This window comes from Danio rerio, chromosome 22, assembly GCF_052040795.2.
Source record: "Danio rerio strain M-AB ecotype USA chromosome 22, GRCz13ab, whole genome shotgun sequence".
Taxonomy (NCBI): Eukaryota; Metazoa; Chordata; class Actinopteri; order Cypriniformes; family Danionidae; genus Danio; species Danio rerio.
Window position 1 is genome coordinate 28,143,498 of NC_141042.1, and position 15,678 is coordinate 28,159,175.

The 15,678-nt window shown below is 37.7% G+C and overlaps 1 long non-coding RNA gene across 4 annotated transcripts in view; it reads left to right on the forward strand.

The window, feature by feature from the left end:
- The window catches only part of LOC141380293 (uncharacterized), a 52,733-nt gene extending 37,612 nt beyond the window's left edge, over positions 1 to 15,121 (forward strand). Inside the window, exon 5 of one of the 4 annotated variants that reach the window (XR_015522166.1) lies at positions 7,680 to 8,786. This is a non-coding gene — a long non-coding RNA (uncharacterized LOC141380293). Of the gene's footprint in view, positions 1 to 7,679; positions 8,787 to 13,553 lie in introns of those variants that run through there. The other 3 variants (XR_015522163.1, XR_015522164.1, XR_015522165.1) reach the window with 3 other exon arrangements.
- The last annotated feature ends 557 nt before the right edge of the window (positions 15,122 to 15,678 follow it).

The following is a 15,678-nucleotide window of genomic DNA, read 5'->3' on the forward strand; positions in this document are numbered from 1 at the left end:
TTATGGTCCCAGGATGGTGATGAAACCATGCCAAGCGGTTCTGCAAACACAGAGACCAATTCAGTCACATCACTCCCACAGAATCCATTAACATTAGCCACAACTCCTTGTACTCCACTTCTACCCTGCTGAAAAAAACTGACCAGATGACCTGGTTTTGCTGGTTCAAGATGGCCATCAACACATTAGCTGGGTCATTAGCTTGTTGCTGATGTTAGCCATTAGTGGGTTCAAGCTGGTCATTAACTCATTAGCTAGTCCAAACAGGTTGTTAGTTTATTAGCAAGTTGTTATGCTGCGGTCATACTTTAGTTTGAGCATGCAAAGTTGGCGCTGTGAAAAGAGGCAGGATTAACAAAATGATTAGACATTTAAAAAAGAAAACGTCCATATATGATATTTCTGTCCAGAGAGGTCATGTTTTGATCTTTCATTGTTCTCACGCAGTCACATGATATGATTTTGCAGCTCACCAAGCTTGAACTTTGCAATGCAGCGAACTGCGAAACTCATCACACAAGCTTGTGTTTTCGGTCTGACACATTTGTGTGTGTATAAATGGAAGTCTATGGGGCGCAGTGTGAAGTCCAGTGTGACCACAGCTTTTGACAGTTTTTGTAACCAATCTACATGTTGCTGCATAGCAAAATTTAAGCTTGGTGAACTCTGACCTGTAAAATCACATCACGTGACACCAATATGGAGCAATCCCTCACTTTTTTTAAACATCTAATCATCTTGTTTAATCTTGCCTCTTTTCACAGCACCATATGACAGAATTTCACCTGCTCAAACTCTAATGTGACCAAGGCTTTCAAGCTGGCTATTTACTGATTAGTTTGTTCAAGCTAGTCATTAGCTCATTTGTTCAAGCTGACTGACCATGTATGTCTTCCTTAAGATGGCCATTAATTAGTCCAAACTCTTCTATAGATTAAAAAAACTATAGTTTAAGTTGGTCATTACCTTATTAGCAAGCTGTTTTTTTAACTCATTAACTAATTCACTATTAGTCATTAGCTGGTTCAAGCTGGTAATTTACGTATTAGGTAGTCCAAGCTGGTTGTTAGCACATTAGCTATTTAAAGCTGGACATTAAATCAAATTGATTAGTACAAGCTAGTCACTATAGTTGAAAAATGCTGGGTTATTTCAAGCCAGATTTGGTAAAATGTCGGAAAACCTAAACATTGGGTTAAATGTGGTCCTTCTTGGTAATTCCAAAAATTAATCCAGCAGTTGGTTTTGTCCATATTTACCCAAAACTGGATAAAAACAACCCAGCATTTTTAGATTGTAGTAAATTCTACAACTCATTAGCAGGTTCGAGCTAGTCATTATCGTATTCAAGTGGTTTAGTGTTTAGCATTATAGATCTTGAAGAATCTAGAACTTGGATTTTCTACAAAATGTTGGTTTGTTATAACTCAACATTGGGTCAAACATGGACAAACTTAACTGTTAGGATAAAACGTGTCATTTATATTTAATTGAAAAAGCATTAGCCTAAATGCGACATCCCAGCATTTTTAAAAAAAGTGTAAGTTAAATCTTATTGGGTTATTATGCTTTCCTCTGGGGTAGGATACAAAAATACATCATCACTGTTTAGACCAGCTTGAAGCCAGTTCCCAATCCTAAAACAAGTTGCATTATTAAGATGGATTTTTCCACAGGATGGACTCACCACTGAATAGGGTCATGCTAAAATGTTTTCACGCTACCCAAAATGATCCATGAAATGGTTCCCATTGCTCCTTCACAGTGTCCTCATGGTACCCCTGGGGCGCAGTTTTCAGAGCATTCCATCATGCCACCCAGACCGGGGTCCTGTGACCTTTCACCTGTGTGGTCCCTCTGAATGTCATACCGATCCCACAGACATAATCTCCATCTTCATTGAACCTCCTCTTGATGCTCAAAAAAGGTGCACTCTTGTAATAGACTGATGTGCTCCCTCAATAGCCCTAGAGGAACCTGGATCGGCTCATTTGCTACTGTGGTTATTGCTCCTGCAGGACCAAAAGAGGCTCCTGATGTCTTTGACGTAGCCTGGGCTGAGCGACCCGGCCGGTCATATATCTCATCTGCTCTCAATGAAGGCTTTGCTTATTCGGCCTCCAATAATAACTTCCTTTAATTGCACATAGGAAGCCATAACGGAGAGCAGGTTGTTCCTATTTGCAGGGAGCAATGAGGCCAAGTTGTCTTTTAAATCAATCCTAGAACTGAGAATAATACTTAGTGTTTTTGCAAGAAATCATTTATGGTGCTATTCAACGTTGTTTTATAGCGTTTCCATATGCTGTTAGCCTTCGGATACAAAGAGGGGATGTCAAACAGCAAGATCTGGCAAGCAGACATGTGGGTAAATATGATATTGGGTGTTTTAGAAACATTTAGGTCGATGTGTGAAACCATTTATGACCAACTTTACTGCGTTGCAGATCTTGTGGAAATATACAAAAGTTCATATTCAAATAATTGGTTTTCTGGGAAAGCTGGACTTTTGGCTGACTTCGTTGTGTCTTGACAAGCACTTCATTCATGTTGACGTGAAATTTTGTCATTTGTGTTTGTGCTGTCTTGCCAAGCTTAAAGACAAACTATGTCTTTTCAATGCACGTTCACAGTAATATTTTAAAAGTGTTTTTGAAAGCATTTCATCTTGCGCTGTTAGCAATTTTTAACCCAGAGCAGAATGTAGTTTTAGAATTTATGTTTCAAGAAACCAAAGTGTCCTGCCAAAAAACTGCTTTCATTCGGAACTTAGATTTTTCACTGGATAATTGAAAGACCAAGCAAAGGTCAGCCAACCAATCAGACGCCAAATCCATTGCTTTGACAAACCACAGCTAGCACAATATATCAGAAACCTGTTGTTCTCAGGAAATGCAAATGTTGTGTCTCACAGCCTAAACTAACTTTAACATGATGGTTGTATAATGTAGATGCATTATTTTAACCCCAGGGGTGGCACGGGTGGCTCAGTGGTTCGCACTGTCACCTCACAGCAAGAAGGTCACTGGAGCCAGCCCCGACTTTGTCAGTGGAGTTTGCAAGGGTGCAGATTTGGTCTTGACATTGGTGGCGACACACATCCCTGGTGCACATGCATTAAACAGCACAAATTCAACAGAATAAAGTACTTAATAATATGAAATAAACACTTAATAATACAAATAACAATCACGATTCATGCTCAAAAAGGCAACTCACATGATTTTACTGCAGTCGGGCTGTGGGTAGCTATGAAAGTAGAGAAATTTGGAGAGGTGTGTGACGCAATTTAACTGTTTTATCTCGATTATGATTTTTCATAACCAAAATTAAAATTTTCCAAAATCAAAACTGAATTTCGATTAATTGCACAGCCTTGGTTAATAGTATCATGATGAACTTGTAGCGAACTTGATTTTGGGTTGAGGAAGCATTATTTTATTTTGTCGAATAAATTATCGCTAAGAACATTTCAGTAATTGGTAGATATTGATGGGGTCACGTCCCCTCCATACATGCCAATTCCACGTCCTTGCCTTGGATAATAGTATTATGATGAACTCATAGCGAACTTGACATTGTGCATGTGTAGGTTACTAAGGGTTGAAATAGCATTATTTTATTTTGAAGTCGATTAAATTTTTAGTAGTGATATTTCAGTTATTGGTGGATATTGTGGAGAAACGTCCCCACCATCCATGCCAATTCTATGCCCTTGGGAGATGTTCTCCCCAATTTCGTGTGGGTGCCTCACAGCAAGAAGGTTGCTGGTTTGAGTCCTGGCTGGAGGAGTTGGCATTTGGATGAACTAAATTGGTTGTAGTGTGAGAATGAGAGTGTATGGGTGTTTCTCAGTACTGGGATGTGGCTGGAAGGACATCCACTGCATAAAACATATGCTGGATAAGTTGGCGGTTTATTCCACTGTGGTGACCCGTGATGAATAAAAGGATTAAGCTGAAGGAATATAAATAAATGAATTTTACCACCAACAACTCGGCTAATTGACTTTGAGAAATATAGCTGTCAGGTCAAGTCACTAAATTTGATCATCTGTACTTTGTTACACTGCAATTGCAGGCATTTTAAACCTTTCCTCTTCAGGTTGAATAATTTCATCTGTAAAAAATTTATTTCGTCCAAAACAATGGCCTCTTCTTTTCAGAAACGTGACTGTTTGCTTAATTTGGAAATATTTTCCTCATTGACCAAAAATGATAATCTAGAGCAAAGATGCCCAAAGTAGGGCCCGCGGGCCAAAGTTGACCAATTGTAACCTTTGATTTGGCCCACCACCCCATCTGAGAAGAGAGTGAGATAGATAGAGACGGTTGGGGCGAATGCCTTAACACAGAGATCAGCATTTATTACTTGACATAATTTTTTAAATTTGTTTTATTGCTGAACTACAAACTGAAATGAATTGATTCAATTAAATGTTGTAAGTGAATCTGATTTTTAAAAATTTTAACGTCACTCGAAAGATAGAGGACTATGCAGAAGACATTGCTGAGCAAAGGTAACTCCATTTTGTTATAAATTATATCGTTTTTGTATTGACTGTAATAAGTTCATCATTAAATGTTAAGGAATTCTGAGGTATTAGGCAAAATAAGGCGACGCAGTGGTACAGTAGGTAGTGCTGTCGCCTCAATTGTCCATAGTATAAAGGAGTGTGTATGGAGAGATGGGTTGCAGCTGGAAGGGCATCTGCTGCGTGGAACATATGCTGGATAAGTTGGCGGTTCATTCCGCTGGGGCGACCCCAGATTAATAAAGGGACTAAGCTGAAAAGAAAATGAATGAATTAATTAATGAATGAATAGTTAAAATAAAGTAATGTTTTATAGTTATTTTTAAACATTATTCAATAAATGAAAAAGATTACAGATGGCAACTATATTTACCTTCGGTCCACTAGCCTCAATCAAGGTTGGTTTTTGGTCGTTCATAAGTAAAAGTTTGGGCACCCCTGATCTAGAGACTTCAAAACAAGAAGTATTGCTTTTATTAATAATAAAGCTCTTTATTGCTTTTAAACACCTCTGAAGCTATTAAACATATCCATTATATAAATTTTCAACACTATAGTTAGTCATTTAAAATCTTCAAGCAATTACATTGGGAAAACATCAATGTTAAAACTTCAGAAAATAAATATTTCAAAGCTTTAATAAGGAACTGGGCTCACAATATATAGAACAACTTCAAAAGATTTAAAATGTGCCTCTGTCTGTTAATGGTAATATAATAAGTAATAAGTAATCTATCATGAAAATGAGTTAACGATCAAGTTCACTGTGGTTTAATTGGTGTCATGAAGCCAAAAACTTGAAGTGATTAATCATTAAATAAAAAGTTACTGATGACGTAGCCAATGAATACATTCTATACCAAATTGCACACATAAAGAGCTAGGAAATTTTCCAATGAGTAATGAGCGATTCATGTATGGCTATAAAAATTTCCATAGCAGTGAAAAACCAGAGCAGCTTTAACATAGTTGACAAATCATCCCATTAAAATCACATCAATAAAGCCTGTGCCCAAGCCTGCGTATGAACCAAGGGTCTCACCCTTCTCTCTCTTCTCCATCTTTCTCCGTCTTGTTCTTCAGAGCAGCCTGTTTTCAATAGGCCCACAGCAGCAGCGTGACCCTTCGCTCTATCCCAGGGTTAAGGAAACAGTTTTCCCCGAGTCATGATGGATCTTAAAACATTCCAGATCTGTTTACAGTTACGGACTGACCATTATGAATGTCGCTTGTCAGATGTGAGGGATGTGTGATAACGATTCTTTTACTGAGACATTTGTCTTTCAGGACTGTGTTTCACCACTTCTGATCATGTCTGACATGTTGGGCCAAACCAGTATTGCTTAGATGAAGTGTGGAGATCCCATATATTTTAGTTTGACTGCATAAACTTGAACAAAGGCTTAACCCCAAGTTCACCCAAAAATAAAAATTACCTTATAATTTACTCCACTGTAAAGCTGTTGTAAAGTTTATCCTTGTTCATTCATTCATCCATTCATTCATTCATCAGGGGTCACCACAGCTGAATGAACCACCAACTATTCCTGTATTCGTCATGTCTTTGGACTGTGGAGGACACAGGAGCACCTGGAAGAAACCCACGCCAACACGGGGAGAACCTGCAAACTCTAAACAGAAATGCCAACTGACCCTGCCGGAACTCGAACCAGCAACCTTCTTGCTGTGAGACAACAATGCTAACCACTGAGCCATCGTGCCACCCCTAGCTCTTTCATGCTGTACAATAATTGTCACGGTCAGCAAGTTGAGTGCCCATGAGACACACTAGAGGGCACTCTACACATTGCATCTGCCACTGAACCAAACTACATGTCCTACAGTCACACACCGGTTTCAGTTCACCTCTTGATTACATAAGCAACGCTGAATGGTTACATGGACTATACACCACTCACTCTCACATCTTGTTATCTTGTTATCAGTAGTGAGCATTACTAAGCATTCGCCTGTATTGTTCCATGACCACTCTTTTAGATTACCTTTATGCTACCATTTGCTCCTGTACTAACCATGTCTGCCTGACTACTCTTAAATTAAGTTTCATTTGGATCCGATCCCCTGTTGTCATGATTAAAATAATGGTAGTGCATTAGTTGCTTTTGTTTTGAAGCATTTAATGCACTAAAAATCTGTCATCAAACTAATGCCGAGTTCAGACTGCATGATTTTAAAAGTAGTCGTGTCCCAGATGTTTTCACACTGCATGACTATCTGGGCTAGCGTTTCGTCGCTGCTTTGTTTACACTGCAAGATGGATCGGCGATAGGGACTTTCACATTGCATGACTTTACTATAGGAAGAATCTCCGACAACTTCGTCCAAACTACGTCTCACAGCCAAAAACACGTAGTATATCTTTTGTTATTATTAATGAGAAAGAATCCTTTAATGGGGTAGAAAATGTACATATTTGCTCACCTGGGTTTAAAGGGAATTAGCCATTTCTCCTCAACGTTGCTAATAAACTAATTTCTTTCTGTATGAAACGTCAAACAGACACGGTTGCTCCTGAGTCCTGTCAAACCTCCACTAGTGTGTCCTCCCTTTCCTGGGTCCAAATAAACCGAAAAAGAGCGCTTTTAACTTTTCTCCCAGCCTCCCACTGGCCTGCAGCAGGTATACACACACGCACACACAAGTGAATGCCGCTCTCCCATTGGCTGCAGGTGGTCGCCGATATTATTTTCAGTCAAAACTCATTTCACACAGCATGATTTGAATCGCCGACAGCTCCAGATATTTAGCATGCCAAAAATCTCGCAGGCATCGGCGACTCATCGGCGATTCTTTCAGATCGCGTCTTTGATAGTTCATACTGTGTGATTGTCACTCACGTGCACAAGCACTGATTAGCCTGTAATTTCAGGCATTTGTCGGCGATTTCTCAAAACCTGTCGGCGAGCCAAAATCGGGGCTAAAATCACGCAGTCTGAACTAGGCATAACCCATTTGCCGCCAGGGAGTTAAAGCATGATAAACATCAAATACAGAGGTCTCAAATAATATGTATTTGGATGCTTCTGGAAGTTAGTGAATTTTATTTATAATTAAATAATTTAACATATTTCTGTTACAAAAACACATTGGTTTGCTTCATAAGACTTGTGTTAACCTCCTGAAGGCATATGGACTAGAGATTATGCAGCGCCGTTGATGCGATCTGATACTTGTGAAGAAATGAAGCCAAGGTATCCGTAATCCTGGACCAGGCCGTATCCTGAGCTGATGCTGTGGCGGTCACTAAGGAGCGGAGAGCATAAGATTTATTTCTTAAAGACCATTGTGACAGTCGAGTCTTTACATTGATTTCGTATGCCAGCCTGATCACCTGCTGGTGACCTACTTACACAAATGCCGATTCCACGATGGACGTATAGCTTTCTCCAGCCTCCGGTGCCTAAACTGCAGCTCTGCAGAGGAAGTTTGGCCAGAGGACAAAAGGTCATGCACGACTGAGCTCTTTAGTGTTTGGGCTTTCTGCAGTGAAAATTAAACCACACTGAACTGATCAAAACTGAACTTCAACTCTAAAAACTGGACTGACACAGTTTCAATTTACTAAAACTTCTATGTAAAGTTGCTTTGATCATACCTGTCAACCCTCCTGTTTGTTCCGGGATTCTTCCGTATTTTACAGTTCTATCTTGCTATCATCCCATATTTTTGCGTATTTCTCCTGTATTTTCAGTCTTTCACTAAAGGGTGGCAAATAAACATTAAAGAGCCGATCCTACTTATACGCAACCCTTACTGCTGAACCACTAAGGGCCGCCTCTTGCTCTTAAATGTGAGTCTTTTCTGTGCTTTCGCTTTAGTTAGGCATGAAAACTCTTTGAAATAAATATAAAAATGACGAGATTCCCTTTCCTTTTTATTACAGGTGCCGTCTCCTTTTCATATGCAATCCTCAAAACAATCATATACCGGTGCTTGACTGTCAGCTGATGCACTCCATAGTGATAAATAGACACTGTTTCCTAAACGTATTCTGTACACGCGATTTGAAGCAGAGTGAAATTCTGGGTTTTAGGTGCATGTTTAAACAGACATATAGACATAATTAATAATAATAATGTCTAAAAATGTTGATCTTGGTGTTTTTTTTTTAATCAAACACAACTAATTTCATTCTAAATGAGCATAAAAAAGTTAGCAAAGCAATTGATTACTTTCATTATAACGTTAGATGGGTGCATTTTTAAAGTGACACCTGTTATTTAATGTAATCAAACAAAAAAAATTAAAATAAATAAGACATTCATTCGTTGCTCTTTAATCAGAATGTGTAAGTTATAAAGAAACGGTTAATGAGATTTGATAGCTTGATTCTATTTCATTATAATAGCTAATAATTTGAATTAGCTGAATTTTTTGCTAATGTATTTGCTGCTAATGTATAGTATTAATTTTTTCTTGTGTAAATAATAATAATAAAACATATTTCTAACCATTTAACTGTTTATTTACTGTCACCGACTCGGTCCCAGTCATTCCCCTCGCTGGCCAGCAGAGGTCATCATCACCGGACTTCTAGACATTACGTCATCCACTTAAACTGATAAGCACACACACCTGTACCTCATCCCGCTAACGACCCACACTCACTGATATAAGCCACACTCTCACTCCAGTACAGCGCGAAGTCTTGTTTTGCCCTGGCTAACACTACTGAGTGCTTGCTGATCCTTGCATGCTTTCCCGTTGACAACTTTGGACTGTATCTTGACTCTGTCTTGCCTGCCCTGAACTCTAGCCTGCATCCTGACTTTGATCCTCGCTGCCTGCCTTTGACTCATGCCTGTCTACTCGCCTTGTGTTTGCCAGCCACCAGCCCTTCGACTAACTACAACTGTGTTTTATGTAAATTTGCACACGCTTAACATCTGTGTGCTATTTGTTATTAAACTGTTTAATAAATATACTGCAAATGGATCCCTCTGTGTTAGACCCTCCGTTACAATTTACTATGATCAGGCTCGGAGGAACCCCTGATTATGGTGGGCATATCCCTTATTTTCACTTGCCAATGTTGACAGGTATGGCTTTGTCACAATCTACGTTGTAAACGTGCTACAGAAATAAACATGAATTGAGTTAAATATGGATTGGTTTGGTGATTTTTCTTTTTTTTTTATGTACTCTTGAAAGCTTCAAAATAAAAGCCACTATACAACACCATTATACCGCATAGAAGAGCCAGGGCTACTCTTACTGTGTTTGTATGACCGAAAGGAAAGTATACACAGACAATAGTTTAATGGTGAGTATGTTATTAAATATCCAACTTTGTCCAATAGGCATGACCAACACCTTAAAACTTGTGTATTTTTACTGTGTTAAATATGGACAAACTTACTTGTTGGGTTTAATTTACAAACAAAATTTTAAACTCAACTGTTTGTTCTTATTTGACCCATAGTTGTGAGTAAATAAACTTGGCAGATGAAATTGGTCAAAATGCCATAGACATTGTTTGATGGACTTTTGCTGCAGATGGAGGCAAGCACAAGCCTCTTTTAAATACTTAAAAGAGCAAAAATCACTGGAAAAGTTTTGACAACTGTTTAGCAATGTCTATGCAACGATCTAGTTTAACGTAGCACCATCTCACTGAGCTTTTTCCAATAAACTGCCACTTTTATTTATCTTCTAAATAAATAAAAGTTTTGAGTGTCTGTTAACTGAAATACCACATTTAATCCTTCACGGCGATCTTGTAGAACTGATTTGTGTGAAACAGAGGATTTATTTGAATTATATTAACTTTCTGTTTCTGTGAAAGACATTAAAGTGAACTAAACATTAATGAAAACTGTCGTCAGGAAGGGAGAGGTAACATACACTCCACATCAACAGTGGAGGGAAGAGATCTTTTTCGGGCTTCTGCTTAAACTATTTCAAATACATTTCGTAGTCTGATGTCATTGGTGCAATAATATGTCAATGTTTTGTCTTAAAATATATTTAACTTTACAAAAACTAAAGAAAATCCATCTATATTTGTATTATTTTTTTATATTTAATACATTCTGAGAAACAACAACAAAAAAATGTATTAATTCATTTTCTTTTCAGCTTAGTCCCTTTATTAATCTGGAATCGCCACTGTGAAATGAACCGCCAACTTATCTAGAGTATGTTTTACGCAGGAGATGCCCTTCCAGCAGCAACCTAACATTGAGAAACATCCATTTACACTCATTCGCACACATACACTACAGACAATTTAGCTTACCCAATTCACCTGTGCCACGTCTTTGAACTTGTGGGGGAAACCAGAGCACCTGGAGGAAACCCACACCAACACAAGGAGAACATGCAAGACTCCACACTGAAATGTCAACTAGCCCAGCCGAGGTTCGAACCAGTGACTGTTTTGCTGTGAGACGATCATGCTACCCACTGTGTCACAGTGACGCCACAACATAGGCTTATAAAATAGGCTTTATTTTCCATATTATAAGTATCTAAAAAAACACAACTGTTTTATAGAGTAATCTTTGCTGTAGAAAAGTGTCTGCTTTAATGTTTCACATACTGTACCTTTAAAATGTAAAAAATAATTGTCAACCTGGGTAAAACAATATTACTTTGTCATTAATTGCAACAGATGCATTAACATGAAATATATAAATAAATAAAATATATAGTTGAGAGAGGGGACAAAAGTGCCATTTTTCACAAAGCCCTAATTTTAAAAGGTAATGTTTTTAACAGAAATATGTTTTTGCTGTGGTTACTAACCCACAAGAGTGCTCTATCAAAATCAGCTGCTATTTTGTATCAGTGAGAACAACCTAATATAACTTCACTTTGAACAAAAGTTACACATTGTTACTTTGGCAGGGATGAAAGTAACACACGAGTGAAATAATGGCTATGATGACTGCATGTGTTTATGCTAACTGCAAACATATTTTGTTCTTTATTTTTGCCAAAAATATTAAACAGAATCTTTATTTTAAATTCCAGTTCAACATGCTAATCAGTGTTAGAAACAAGCTAACAGCATCCTAATTAATGCTTGAATCATGCGGCATGCTAACAACATGGTAACTCATGCTGGAAAAATGTTAACACCATGTTAATTTATGTTGGAATCATGCTGGTTATTGGTTAATTCAAGCTAGAATTATGCTAACAACATGCTAATCAATGATGAAAACAAGCTAGGAGCATGCTAATTAATGCTTGAAACATGTTAGTTGCATGCTAATTTGTGCTAGAGGCATGCTAACAACATGGAAATTCATGCTAGAAACATGTTAACACCATGTTGATTCATGTTTGAATCATGCTAGTTACGTGCAAATTTTAGCTAGAATCGTGCAAACAACATGCTAATCAATGTTAGAAACATGCTAACAGCATGCTACTTACAAGCTAATTCATGCTACACTCTGAGAAATAAAGGTACGCAAGCTGTCTCTGGTGTGGTACCTTTTCAAAAGGTACAAATTTGTACCTAAAAGGTCCATATTAATGCCTCAAAACTATATATTAGTACCTATAAAGTACAAAAGCGTTCCTCTTAAAATTTGTTGGTACTAATATATACTTTTAAGGTACCCTTCAAGTACAAATGTATACCTTTTGAAAAGGCACCACCCCAGTGACAGCTTGTGTACCTTTATTTCTGAGAGTGTAGAGGCATGCTAACAACATGGTAATTCATGCTGGAAACATGTTAACACCATGTTGATTCATGTTTGAATCATGCTAGTTACAAGCTAAGTTAGGCTATAACCATGCTAACAACATAATAATCAATGTTACATGCTAATTTGTGCCAGAAGCATGCTAACAACATGCTAATTCGTGTTGGAAACATATCAATTCATGCTGGAGTCATGTTAACAACATGCTTATTCATGGTAGAAACATGTTAACAACATCATGCCAATAAACATGCCAATTTGTTAGATTTGTTCTAATTCCTGCTAGAATTGCTAGCAACATGCTAATTCATGGTAGAATCATGGTAATTCATGCTAGAATCATGCCAATTCTTGCTGGAATTATGCTAATATCATGCTATTACAGATCACAGACACAGGGGTCAACTTTAAAGCTTTTCACTGGCTTGCTTTAGTATTTAAAGCGTTCACATTGTTGTCTGCAGGGATCTTAAACGTTATTTTAACCAACTTGATACGTTTTCAACCTAAATAAACTACTTCCAACATGCTTTCTCAAGCCACAATAAAGTTTGTCCTCAAACCTAAACATCTATTCTTTTTTATTATTATTGGCGATATGCATTAATCTTATAAAACATCCGAATCCAAATACTGCAAACTCTAACGTGGAAGTGAAAAATAAGGGTTGTCTATAAGCAGTGGGACATAAATAACAGTGTTACTTTCACCCCACAGGAACTCTTGGCATTTAATTAACTGTAGATAGATCATTACTGTGAAGCATGAAAAGAGAAACAACTTGTAAAAAGAAAAAAAAAGCTACTACAATAATTTCCGGTTTGCATTTAAAAACTGCACATCTGACCTAACCGCGGGACACAGTGGTCCATATTTGGCAGCTCCATCAAGGGTTGCATGCTGAATGTGCTGTTGTAGCCTGGAAAGCAAATGTTGTCAGGGCTTCTAGAAAATTGCTTTGTTACTTGCGTCCCACATTACATTCATCCCCATTCTCCCATATATATATATAAACAAGTGTTTGATTATATTTTTAGTATTGAATATATCTTGCTGACAAATTAAAACCTGATTTGAGGGTCATTTATTTATTTTGAAAGATTTAAAATAAAAATTAAATAAATATATAGCTGTTTTATTGGCAAAAGACACAACTTTTTGTATGTAGGCTATAAATTATTTTATTTATTTCATTTTTTACAGTATAATCAGTCACTCTGTTGCAGTCTATTATTTGCAACCAGGCGAGCAGCTTGGACACTGATATTCCCGTTCCTGTATGTTTTGGCTCGGTTTCAAACATTTCTTAGGATCTTAATTTACTCTTCTGATAACAGTTTGCAGAACCCCGGGAACCTTCTAGAAACGTCTCAAATGAAGATCTACAGGCATATCAGGTGAAACGGCACGCTACAGATAATAAGTCTTCATTTATTTGGCTTATGAACACACAGTCGAAGGAAATGAACTTGTGTTTCCTCAGAGTCACGCTGTCACAGAGCCGCTTCTCCCACATCACGAAATACATGACAAATTACTGGGTGATTTGAACTCAACGTGCTGCGGTACCTGTCCACCGAAAGACCAGTCCTCTGTGCTTCTCATTATCAGTAGATTAAGCTGTTTAGATCTGTAGAGTAAAACATGACCAACTCTCAATAGGTTAATCAGCGCTCTAGTCCAGAGGTGGAAAACCTCAATAGTATCGCCGCTTTTGAGCTGAGTTTAATCGTATAGCTCAAATTTACCAAGTTTTTTTTAGCGCAACATGTACGGTGTGTAATTATGAAAAACATTGCATTGCATGCATTGTTGTAATAAAAGTTTGGGTGTAAAGAATAGAATTGAGGGTTGATTTTTTGCTGAATAACTTGAAATTTCCCAGCAGGCACAGGATGTCAACATGATGTTAGATTGACGTTGTACCTCATGTCGTGGGATGTTGTATTATGTCTGAAAATAAAAATGGGGTTGACATCAACGTCCAACATCTTTCCAACACAACCTAAAAACAACAAAATATCAGCATCTAATGATGTGGGTAATTACCAATATGATGTCTATCAGATGTTAGATTTAGGTTGCCATACCTGAAAAATAAATGTAAATATTTGACGTCAATATGACATTGACTAAACATTGGATTTAGGTCCCTTTCCAGCACAACCCAAAATCAATAAAAAATCAACGTCATTTGTTGTCGTTATTAGATGTCAAAATAACATTGTCATTAAATGCTGGTGAGCTAAATCCAATCTAATATTAACGTCTTAAGTCAATGTTTTTCTGCTGAGTTATATTGTAAAGCTGCAATTATATACATGTAATAATATGAAAGTTTTTTTTTTTACTTGTAGGCTATATGTGTAGGCTAAATGTGAGTCTCTTATAAAGATTAATCATGTTGAAAGCATTGCTGTATCATTAACTATTCTGTGCAAATTCCTAGGCTATTCTGTGTTCCCTATATTCACCAGTAAGAATGCCATTTTAGGGTGCTTTCACACTAGCACTTTTGGTTTATGTTTAGCAAGTGTGACCATGTCTCCTGAACTCGGGTGTGCACCCACGAACCATACCGCCTGAAAGAGGTGGTCTGGGGTACTGTTTACGCGAAGTCTAGTCGATTTCACTTCTGGTATGGATGCAATTGTACCAAATAACGGAAGTGAACCGCCAACGTTCATTTGTGTGTGTATCACATACTGTACTTCACTGACAAGTGGAAGTGAGCCAGGGTTAACACAGTAATAATGTCTGCTTGTCTCTTAACAGCTTCTGCAGACATCACGTTATGTTCTAAATGTATATAATATTTTGCTTGCAGATGGACACGAGTCGCTTTTTGTATGTTCAAAACCAAAAGATTGAGTAAAAGCTGAACGACTGGATGTGTGGACATCTTACCATTTTGGCGCTTTCCTTTTGTGTCAATCACCTAGCAACAGCCGTACACACAACAGCAGCTCGATGATGCAAGCATACCAGGGTTCAGAATGAATAAAGACAATTTGAACACAAACCAACTGAGGAGTTGGCAAGGGGGACAATCAAAATTTGTGTATGGTCCACGCATTGAATCAAGTGGGAAAGCACCCTTATTTGTGTTTTGTTTGGTAAATCTCACAGACAGATTACATTAAAAATATTGAGAATACCCTGAAAGTTATTTAATCTTTATCGAGCTGTCTAGTAATTGATTTCTGAAGTATACAAGTTTTCATTCATTCAGTTTTCTTTTCGGCTTAGTCCCTTTATTAATCTGGGGTTACCACAGTGGAATGAACCGTCAATTTATCCAGCACATGTTTTTTTTTTTGCAGTAGATGCCCTTCCACCTGCAATCCATCACTGAGAAACACTCATACACTCTCAGGCCCCGTTTACACTAGTGCGTTTTAGTTTTAAAATGGCATTTTATATCAAAAACGATCCGCATCCACAGTAGCATTTCACCTAGTG